This window comes from Acomys russatus, chromosome 24, assembly GCF_903995435.1.
Source record: "Acomys russatus chromosome 24, mAcoRus1.1, whole genome shotgun sequence".
Taxonomy (NCBI): domain Eukaryota; kingdom Metazoa; phylum Chordata; class Mammalia; order Rodentia; family Muridae; genus Acomys; species Acomys russatus.
In genome coordinates, this window is record NC_067160.1 from 34851117 (window position 1) to 34862382 (window position 11266).

Below are 11266 nucleotides of genomic sequence, written 5' to 3' on the forward strand. Positions count from 1 at the left end.
CAGGAAGACAGAGTTCTTGTGGACACTACGAAAGACATGGAGCCCATCGCTATTGATGAGGATTGTGGTCTAAGGCCAGGAGATGAAATGATGCCCTCTGATACCCACTGCATGCTTTCAGACTGCAGTTTAATGAACACATCCCTAGCTAATCTTTTCAGCCCATTTATATCTTAGAAAGATCTTTAACAAAGGCTCAGGATAATCCAAATTTGTTTGAAATGGAATTCATCCTTTCCTAGCCCTCTACACCTCACATTCAGGAAGTGCTCCTAAAAACAGTTGTCCTCCCTATGTAACCACTCAGGGTGGTTTTTAAATTGTCGAGCGGTGACAGCTACTGTTCATAGTATGCATTGCACCTTTGGCCTACACTCCCAGTGTCAATGAAAATGCATGGAAGAGCCTGATCCTGCGAAGCCTCCACATTGCTTGTGGAGTCCTGTTCTGTACACGAAGTCCATGCTGGCTGGATGGAGTCTATCTTCAAACTGAAAAAAGCCAAAAGAACCCTCTTTAAGTTGCATTTGTGAGGTGTTTCATCACAGCAGTGAGCAAAATAGCTAGCAGAATGTACCTTGCCTCTAGCTACATGCAGAGGCCATCTCCTTCTCCTAGCGGATGCTAGGTCCTGTCAGGTTGATAATAGTAACCGTCACACACAGGTATGTAACAGTTAATATCGACTGTGACAGTTAAAGTCACATTTAGATTTGTAAGTCACAAACTAAAAGCAAACAAGCAAACATTAAATCAAGGGCTTCTCTTCCGTGTGTACCAACAGTATAACATCACTGTGATTTCTTTAAGGACATTCATACCATTTATTGACTAGAAACTACAAGATGCTTCCAAGCTAACTGACTTTTTTTTCTGAAAGTAGCTAAAGGGCATGCTGTCTTAATGTGTTAAAATACTAAAGAGCTACTGAAGCTTCCACGCAGGTGATAGAAAAGATGTGTTTCCCATAGCTGAGCTCTGTGATCAGGACAAGTAACAAAATGGTGGTAGACTTTTCTTTTAAGTGTCTTATTATTATCATCCTTCCTTTATTGGAATCAAGCAAAAGTTCAATAAAATCTTTCATTAAAATAACACAGAATGCTTACTCTAAGTTTCTAATATGCTTTAGATCTGCTTAACTGAGCAGAAATATCCTTCTCTGTGCTGCTTTATTAGAACGACTGCCTTTGCAATGCAATAGTTGAGTGCTCGGGGACTCCTTCATTTGCTTAAGTGTGCACCCTTCATTATTGAGAACTAGAAGTCCCTAGAAGAGAAGGACCCCTGATGTCACTTGGGAGCCTCTAATGCAAGCAGCTGTGAGGGGAGATGAAGAAGAAAGCCTCGAGGATGGCATATTCGCTTCCGAAGAACCTCATAATCTGGTACTTTGATCAACCCTTAGCGCTCCATGAATTCTCCCTTACCACTGAGGAGTAGGAACCAACAGAAGGTGGGAGAGGAGACGGGAAAGCTGGAGTAACACTTGAGAGGCAGCCGCGGGCATCACTCACTCTCTTTTCTCCTCAGTTTTGTTCTCATAGACAGAACGGAAATTTTGAAACCACACACTTCCAAGTTCGAATCCCAAATCCCCCGATGCACATAGACCTGTGGCATCTGGTGGCTCACCCTGTGTCTCAGTCTCATTTAGTTTCTTCATGAAATGTAGAAATTCCCACCTACTTATCAGAGTTCTTGGGAAGATATGTGCCAGGTAACTGTGGAACCCAGGCACAGAACATCAGAGCACAGTTGTCATTAGCTGCCACCGCGGCTTCCTCCATTTGATTATCAGCACGTGTCTGTTGATCACCTGTGGCAGGACTCTGGTGACAGTCAGGGAGCAGTGAGGAAACATAAAAATCTCTGTCTTGAGGTTGAGGGGTGGCGGCTTAATACTTCTTTGATTAACGTTGTAACCAAAATTTGATGGCCCACTACTCACTAAAAATCCTTCAGCAAAATCACCCCTCTGTCCTAGTGTTAAAATGAAAATTTTAAAGACTTGTTTGCTTTTATATTATGTGTCTAAGTGTCCTTATGCATGCCTGGTACCCTGCATGGCATAAAGGGGCATCACACCTCCTAGAACTGGAGTTACAGGCACTTGTAAGATGCTGGGAAGGTGCTGGGAAGAAGAGCAAGAGAAGTAGGTTCCTTTAACTTCTGAGGCATCTCTCCAGCCCCTGAGAAAGACTCTTGTTGCTCAATATGACCTCTGTGTTCCACATATGGTATCATTACCTCCCCTGCTCCCCACCCCCCAGCCCCACCCTCTGCTTCTGTCTCCTTCAAGGTTGTCTCTGTTATTACTTTGCTTTATTCTGTTAATATTGCCTGGAGTCCTAACTTTTGCCCCTTTCTGTTTACGCCCGCTACTAGTGGTCCATAGTCTTTTCCTAGGTAAGGATCCTTTAAAGAGTCTGAAGAAACCTGTGTCTTCTCCCTACAGCAGAAACTAGATGCCCTTAAAATTAGACACAAATACATAGATGAATTTCACAAGTTTCTTAGGTCTTGCTTCTATTCCTCAAAGCCTCTCACATGCCTCAGTGATCCCCAAGTCCCTGTCTCCCACATAAGTCACACTTCCAATAGGCCTGCTTTCAAACAACCGGCTGGATGATTCCCCATGAACATCCTTCAGGCTCCTTACAGCCCACATGAACTCATGTTCTCTCTCTCCAAACCTGTTCTCCTGAGAGGCATCAGTGTCTTTTTAAACCAAACAGACCTAGATTTACATCCAGCTATGGATACCTCAGTAGTAAGCACGACCTTTTTGTGTTTTAATTTCTCCACATAATAGTATGTGAATGACAATATCATCATTTTGTGCGTCGTTATCGGGAATAGAATAAGTCCTGGGGAAACACCCAATGATGTGCTATGTAGCATGTGTTTCACAGATATTCATATGGCTTATTCTCAGTGTCAGTAAAAGCAAATCCATTCCCCCCAAGAACCTTAAGGCAAAAATTTAAGGTCTTCAACTTGTCTGCTCTTCCTCATGGGGCATAATCAGGCATTGTTTAGACAGTGTGGATTCCTTGCCTTCATTAGCCCGACTTCAAGCTCTGAACACTGTAGTGGTTCCTGTCTAGTCGATCCCACATCATTCCATTTATTCTCTGTGCTGAAGCCAGGGATTTTTCTAAGGCATAAATCTGATAAAGCCATGATGCCCCTTCAGTCTGCTCACTTGCTTCTTGTTGCTTCCAGCACTATGTCCACCTTGGTATTACACTTAAGGTCTATTATAGGCTCTGCCATCGAAATTCCTGTGCTGCTGAGCATCTCTCAAACTGCCCATAGTGTTTGGGATTTTCACATGGTACTTCTATTGCATGAAATGGCCTCTACTCTGTATATCTCTTCTTGGCATTTAGCCAAGCACCTTCCCATCCTTTTCTATCCTTTTTTGTTTTGTTTTGTTTTTCAAGACAGAGTCTCTCTGTGTAGCCTTGGCTGTCCTGTACTCACTTTGTAGACCAGGCTGGCCTCGAACTCACAGAGATCCACCTGCCTCTGCCTCCCAAGTACTGGGGTTAAAAGTGTGCACCACCACTGCCCGGCTCACCTACCCATCTTTCAAAGCACAGTTCAAGGGCCGCCTCCACTAGAGAGTCATTCCTGACCACCGCCCTCCTGCCTCAGTGTTTGTCTCTGCCCCTTTCCCCTGTCTGTGATTTCCTATTACAGCAAAAATTTCTAACATATGGTCCCTACATTCAAAAAGCTTACAATCATAAGTGAGAAATTCTTTTATATAACAAGGCAGACATGGTAAGTGTAAGTACTACAGCTTGGATGGGAAAGGTACCCTGGAAGTCGGAAGCCAAGGACTACAACAAAGTCACACTGCATAACAAACTTCACACAGGAGTTTATTGGGAGGGAAAATCCCAGGACAGTAACTGCCAAAGAAGTAGCAGAGAGCTTGGCATAACATTCAGTTTATATAGGGTTTCTTGGAGGGGGTGAGCAAATGTTTCCAGGTTGGCCTGGGATTGGAGAGACTATGTGGCTTGATCTTGGAGCAAGTTCAGGGACTGGTGGGATTTTTTTTCTTGTAGGGTGGACCTGGCTACTCTCCTGCCTGGAGCTTGGGAACTGCTTATACCGCCATTAGAAAAAGGCTGTTGGGGGAATTTGGGCCATTAGGAAAGTCTAGCAGCAGGTCCTGTGCTGGGGCTCCTCAGGCAGGCCTGAGGCCACTTGTGAGCCTTGAAGGTTTACAAAGGTTACCAAGAAGAGACTTGATACCCTATGAACATATACAGGGGGAGGAAATCCCCCTCAGGAACAGTCATAGGGGAGGGGAATAAGGGGAAAATGGGAGGGAGGGAAGAATGGGAGGATACAAGGGATGGGATAACCATTGAGATGTAACAAGAATAAATTAATTTAAAAAAATTTTTTTAAAGTTTACAATATATACAAAGCTTATAGAGAGAGTATCTGCCCAGGGTAGGAACTGCTGCTTGAGTTAGTGTGACTAACACAGCAAAGAAATATGATCCACAAGAAAATAATGAATTAAAAAATAATTTCAAGTGAATAGTCTCTTCTCTGAAACATTCTATGTTCCACTCCACTACAAATTGTGTGTGCATGTGTGTCCATGTGTTAATTCCCACAAATAACTCTGAGATAGACAGCAGCATGCTCACTTTAGAAGAAAGAAAACTAAGACACAAAGGGACTAAATAATTTTCCTCATATGACCCAACTAGAGATCCAGTTCAAGAATACAATCAATCCATGTTGTGTGAGTGAGTCTCCATCCAACTACGGTATTCTGCCCTCTAGAAAACTGTAACTAGGGGTGGTGAAAGGCTTCAAACTAAGAATTCATGGACAAACTTAAAAGGTAATCTAGAATTCCCTCCTCAAATCTAGACTTCATTGCATGTCATGTTCCGGCCCGTGGGGAAAAAAAATTAAATCAGGGTTCACCTGAAAGAGGGAGTGGGGATTGAAAGTAGGATACAGAGACATGAGAAATAACGGATCAAGTCAGAAAATTTCTGATCAAGATTCTTTTTCCTGTGGGCGAATAAGACTTTATATGATAAGGTCAATAGGCTCTAATCTGATCTCTCTCTCCCTAGCTCCCAAGGCAAGAAGAACACAATAGCCTGAACAGCTCTCTAAAAGGATTTCCTTAACCCTCCAAGTGTTTCTCAGTAGGGATTTCCCTACTTCTTTCAAAGGTAAATAGTCCAAGGATGGCCTGGAACACAAAGACCTCCTCTGGCAGAGCTCAGCAGCTGCAAGGTCACAGCATGCAGCCTAAGCACAGGATTTCTGACATGGCAGAATTTAGCATGGCTTCTCACAATTGCATGTTGTTGTTTATAGCAGAAAAGTTTGAAATTACCAACTTCCTTGGAGTTAGGTTATGTTGTGACTTTTCTTTCTCTGAGGACCCTGGCATCTAGACATAGACTAAGTACAAAACGTCCCAACTGAAAAAGACAGTTTCTACCTCTTCCTTGGTTCTTTAGCTCTGTAACTACTTTTTCTCTGAGAAAGCAGTTCTTTCTCAACTGCAAATCTCAGCCTAAGACTAATGACTGTAGTAACTGATAGAGCCATAAATTTTCAGAATTAAAAATCAATGATTCCTAGAAACAGTGCCTTATAGTGCCATCAGTGTGTAGAGCCACAGCAAAAGGCACAGCTCTTCTCTCTGGTCACCAGTGATCTGAGGAGTTCCCTAATTCTTGAGGTACCTTGACTCAGGCCAAGCCAGGATTTGTGGCTTTCATGCAGAATAGAATTCCCATGAAGCAGAGTTGAGGACTCATAAAGACATTTTACTATAGGCTTGGAGCTAAGAGAGAGATTCAGAAAAGCACACCCAGAGCAAAGATGTGACTTTCTCAAAGAAAAATCATACTTCACTGTAGAAGCCAGGCCCGACTGGGCTGCCTGCCTGTCTTGCTGTTTCATGGCCTTAAACTGGAGGGCTTCATGCTGTCTCTGCGTTTGCCCTGAGTTAGTTGGGTGAGGCACTTCGGCTACTGGAAAGACTATTCCCCGAGAGGGAGCAGAAGGCTTTGCCAAAGATAATTGACTTTGATAATCTGGGTTATACGCTGAGGGCGGCTCTCCTTTAGATTCTTTTCCTTCAATCTTACACTCCCTCAACAACTTCTTTAGGGCCCGTATCTCAGAGGTTAAAGTTGCCTCTTCCTCCTCAGAATTAGAAGAAGATATATCAGAGGCAATCTCAGACGGGTCCAAAGATTTTACAGATTGCTCCTCCTGCACTTCATTTAGGGTAAGTTCCAAACTTCCTAGCTGCTCTCTTCTTTTCTCGTCCTCGCTCCTAAGTGCATCTCTAACAAGACGCCATAATGAAAAGGTAGTGATAGGAACACTGTTGAACCCTTCATTTCGTAAAGTCCTCTGGAGATCAGACTTCACCTGATCCCAATCTTGTGTATTTAGCTCTCCCGATACCATAAACCAAGGACTACTCAATTCTATTGTTTTTATAAAATCTTTAACACTCTCATACTTAATCCCGGTGCCTTAATCACTAGCCCACCCAAACTGTGGACGAACCTGTGGCACCTATTTCCAATACGCCCATTTCCTACCTCTCTGAGGCGCTGGCCAGCTTTCCTGGGCGATCCGTCAGCTTCCTCCCTTCTTTCTCTGATTTCGGTGGGACCTCCACTTGTGGCGCCCACGCCACCGCAGTACCGAGTTGAGGGCAAGGGACTGTGGATTTAACTCATGCAGACACACGCACACACACATACACACACACACTAACACAGCGGGTCCTTCGTGCTAAGAGAGCAGCCGCAGCCGCAGCCGCAGCCGCAGCCGCAGCGGTTTATTATTCTCTCCTTCCCAGAGTTCCAAAGAGCCTTCTTATAGGCAGCAAAACAGGAATCCTCCTCCCAGGTGAAATCCCTCAAGAGGTGATTGCACACAGGAGGACAAGACTCGAGGAAGGGAGGGACGCGTTCTCAGAGCAGTAAACATGACTAGCTAACCATGATAAACACAGACATGGAAGCTGCTAGAAACAGGACATGAAACAGCAAGACAGGCAGGCAGCCTAGTCGGGCCTGGTTCCTACACTTTACTATTTTTAGAGTACTCATATGTGGCACTTCAGTGAGTTAAAAGTTTGCTGAAGACTAATTGAAATCACACAGATGCAGGAAGATAGGACATCTGACTGCAAATAGTCTTGTTTGAGGCAGCTGCCCACCCCTTCCCCGAAAAATACATGAAAAGGAATTAGCTCTTACTCAAGGTCAAATAAATTGGAACTTGCTATTTTTAAGTTAAACATCCATATATAAAAGTAATGTTTTCTCTATGTTGATGACCTTTATAGCAAATGCTGTTAACACTGCTGGAATTCTTACTTTTCAGCTGGTAAAATGTTTCAACCAAACTCCAGATGCAGGGATGCATTTCTTTTTATACCCCTATACTCTCCCTAACTTTCTATCCTGCCTCAAAGCAACATACTATTCCTGGGAGGCTGAGACTGAAGTATCTTATGTTCAAATCCAGTCTGAGCAACACAGTAAGACTTTATACATAACAAGAAAGACAGAAGAAAGAAAGGCAGAAAGGAGGCGATGAAGGGATGAGAAATGAAATGTGAAGAAAAGACCAAAAAATATGCAACAAAAATAAAGACAATTTGGTAAAAGAAAATGTTGTTTTCCATCCTAGGATTGACAAGCTTTCCCTCACTATAGAAATAGACATGACTCCCAAGGAAGCTGTGGAGGGAACATTTTCCCTATAGGGAGTAGTTTTCCAACATGCCAGATGCTGTTCTAAAGGAAGCTCATAGACTCCCCTTCCCTGGAAAACTTTAGCTAATATGTTCTCTTTTCCATGGGATTGAATATTTCATCATGCTCATTCATTTCAACATTACTTATCACAGTGACTGGATATGGATGAAAACTCTATGATAAGACAAGAAAACACCTATAATAAGTTTGAATAGAATTGCCTAGGAAAAGGCTCAACTTATATAACAACAATTTTCAAATGCCTTCTAAAAATATACTTTGAGAAATTGTTCCTACCAGCTGTTAATCAGATGATTTGAAACAGTCTCTATAGGGAAAAAACGGACACAAATATATAGAAAAGCTTTACTCGTGGCCATCAAAATTTGTATGGGTATTCCTAAAGTCCTGCTGCCATCATGGACTACCAGGTAAGACCCGTACCCACCTCCTTTGCAAGCCCAGCAGTTATGAGCTGTCCCTTGCACACTCTATTTTTCAGCCCACAACTCTGCCTGCATGCCCAGAGGCCTGATGCCATTAGGGGCTACGAGGGGAGACCCCACCCCCCAATCCCTTGCCTGCCACGTCCCCACTGACAAACCCAGCAGCTGTTAAATTCTGCCCTGTCCCTTGTGTGTTATATTTCTCAACACACAGCTCTGCCTCCATTACCTGAGACCTGCTGCCATCAGGGACCACTGTGGGAACCCCCAGTCCTCCACCTGCTAGTCCCACCAAAATACTCCCAACAACAGTAAACCATACCTGTTCCCTTTTGCTCCATTTTCTAGCCCACAACTTCGCCTGCATTACTGGAGGCCTGCCAACACCGGGGACAACCAGATGCCTAAAGGTCAGGGTAAGAACACAATCAACAAGAGTCAGGGCAATATGGTACCACCAGAACACAACTATCTTACTATAATAGGCCTTGGATAGCTTAACACAGCTGAAACACACACACACACACACACACACACACACACACACTGACTTTAAATCCTATGTTATAAAGATGATAGAGGCCTTTAAAGAGGAAATGAATAAATACTTTTAAAACATACCAGAAAATACAATCAAACGGGTGAAGGAAATGAAGAAAACTGTTCAAGATCTGAAAATGAAAATAGAATCAGTAAGGAAAACACAAACTGAGGGAATCCTGGAGATGACAAACACAGGTAAGAGAATATAGCAAAAAACGGCCCATCTTACCAAAAGCAATCTACAGATTCACTGCAAGTCCCAACAAAACCCCAATACTACTCTTCAGAGAACAATACTCAACTTCATGTGTTAAAAAATAACAACAAAACAAAACAAACCCAAGATCACTAAAAACAATCCTGTATAATAAGAGAACGTCTAGAAGTATCACCATCTCTGATCTCAAGCTGTACTACAGAGCAATAGTAATAAAAACTGCATGATATTGGCATAAAAAAACAAAGAGGCTAATCAATTGATTTGAATTGAAGACCCAGAAAGAAGCACACACACACATATGGACATTTGATTTTTGACAAAGAAGCTAAAATTATACAATGGAGCAAAACAAAGAAAGCATCTTCAACACATGGTGCTGGTGTAACCAGATGGCTGCATGTAGAAGAATGCAAATAGATCCGTATCTATCACTCATGACAAAATTTAAACATGCCTCAATATAAAACCAGATACACTAGATATGATAGAAGAAAAAAACGTAGAAAAACCTTGCCTGTACTGACACCAGAGACACCTTCTGAACAGAACACCAATATCTCAGGCTCTAAGATCAACAATAAGTAAGTGGGACCTCATGAAAGTTAAAATCTTCTGTAAGTCAAAGGACACTGTCAATAGGACAAAACAGCAACCTACAGACTAGGAAAATATCTTCGCCAACCCCACATCTGACAGAGGGCTGATATTTAAAATATATAAAGAACTCAATAAATTAGACACCAGCAAACCAAACAATCCAACTTTGAAATAGGATACAGAGCTAAACAGAAAATTCTTAACTGAGGAATCTTTAATAACTGAGAAACACTTACAGAAATATTCATCATTCTTAGTCATCAGGGAAATGGAAATCAAAAAGACTCTGAGATTCCATCTTACACCCATCAGAATGATTTAACATCAAAAACCCAAGTGATAGCACATGCTGGTGAGGCTGTGGTGAAAGAGGAACACTCCTCCATTGCTGGTGGGAGTGCAAACTTATACAACCACTTTGGAAATCAATCTGCCGCTTTCTTAGAAAACTGGGAATAGTGCTACTTCAAGACCCAGCTATACCACTCCTGGGCATATACCCAAAAGATGCTCTAGCATACAACAAGGGTACTTGCTCAACTATGTTCATAGCAGCTTTATTTGTAATAGCAAGAATCTGGAAACGACCTAAACGCCCCTCAACTGAAGAATGGATAAAGAAATTATGGTACATTTACACAGTGGATTATTACTCAGCTATTAAAAACAATGACATCATGAAATTTGCAGACAAATGTACATAACTAGAAAAAAAATCATCATGAGTAATGTAACCCAGACCCAGAAAGACACACATGGTATGTATTCACTCTTAAGTGGATTTTATCCATAAAATACAGGATAACCCTATTACAACCCACAGATCCAAAGAAGTCAAGGAGGGCCCAAGGGAGGATGCTTGAATCTCATTGAGAAGGGGAAATAAAATAGACATCCAGGGTGGATAGAGGGAGGGAACTGGGTGAGAGAGGGGGTGGGAAGAGTAATGGGAGGGATCAAGTGTGGGAAGGATGATGAGAAAGAGAACTGGAATCAGTGAGGGGATATCTCTAGGCCAACCTAGAAATCTAGTCCAATGGAAACTCCCAGGAATCTATGAGGGTGACCATAGCTAAGACTCCTAGCCATCTCCTGTAACCAGGCAAGACTTCCATTAGAGGGACTGGGATACCAACCCAGCCACAAAACCTTCACCTCACAATTGTTTTCATTTCTATAAGAGGGTAACAGATAGAGGGAGCAGAAATGTAGGGAATGGCCAACCAATAACTGGCCGAACTTGAATCCTATGCCATGAGAGAGAGAGACACTACTACTAATATTCTGCTATAGTTACAGACAAGAGGCTGCCATGACTCTCATCTGAATGGCTTAACCCAGCAGCTGAGGAAAACAGATTGAGAGACCCACAGCCAAACATAGAGCAGAGCTTATGGAAGAGGAAGGGGAAAGATTGAAAACACCAGAGAGGTCAAGAACACCACAAAAACTCTACAGAATCAACTAACCTGGGCCCATCAGGGTTCACAGAGACAAAACCACCCACCTGAGAGGGTATCCATGGGATGAATATAGGCCCCCTACACATTTGTAACAGATGTACAGCTTGGTCCTCATGTTGGATTCTTAACAGCAGGAGCAGGGGCTGTCTCTGATTTTGGAATACTTAGTCCCAAGACAGTTGTTTGGGTTGGTTTAGGAAGTAAGGCATT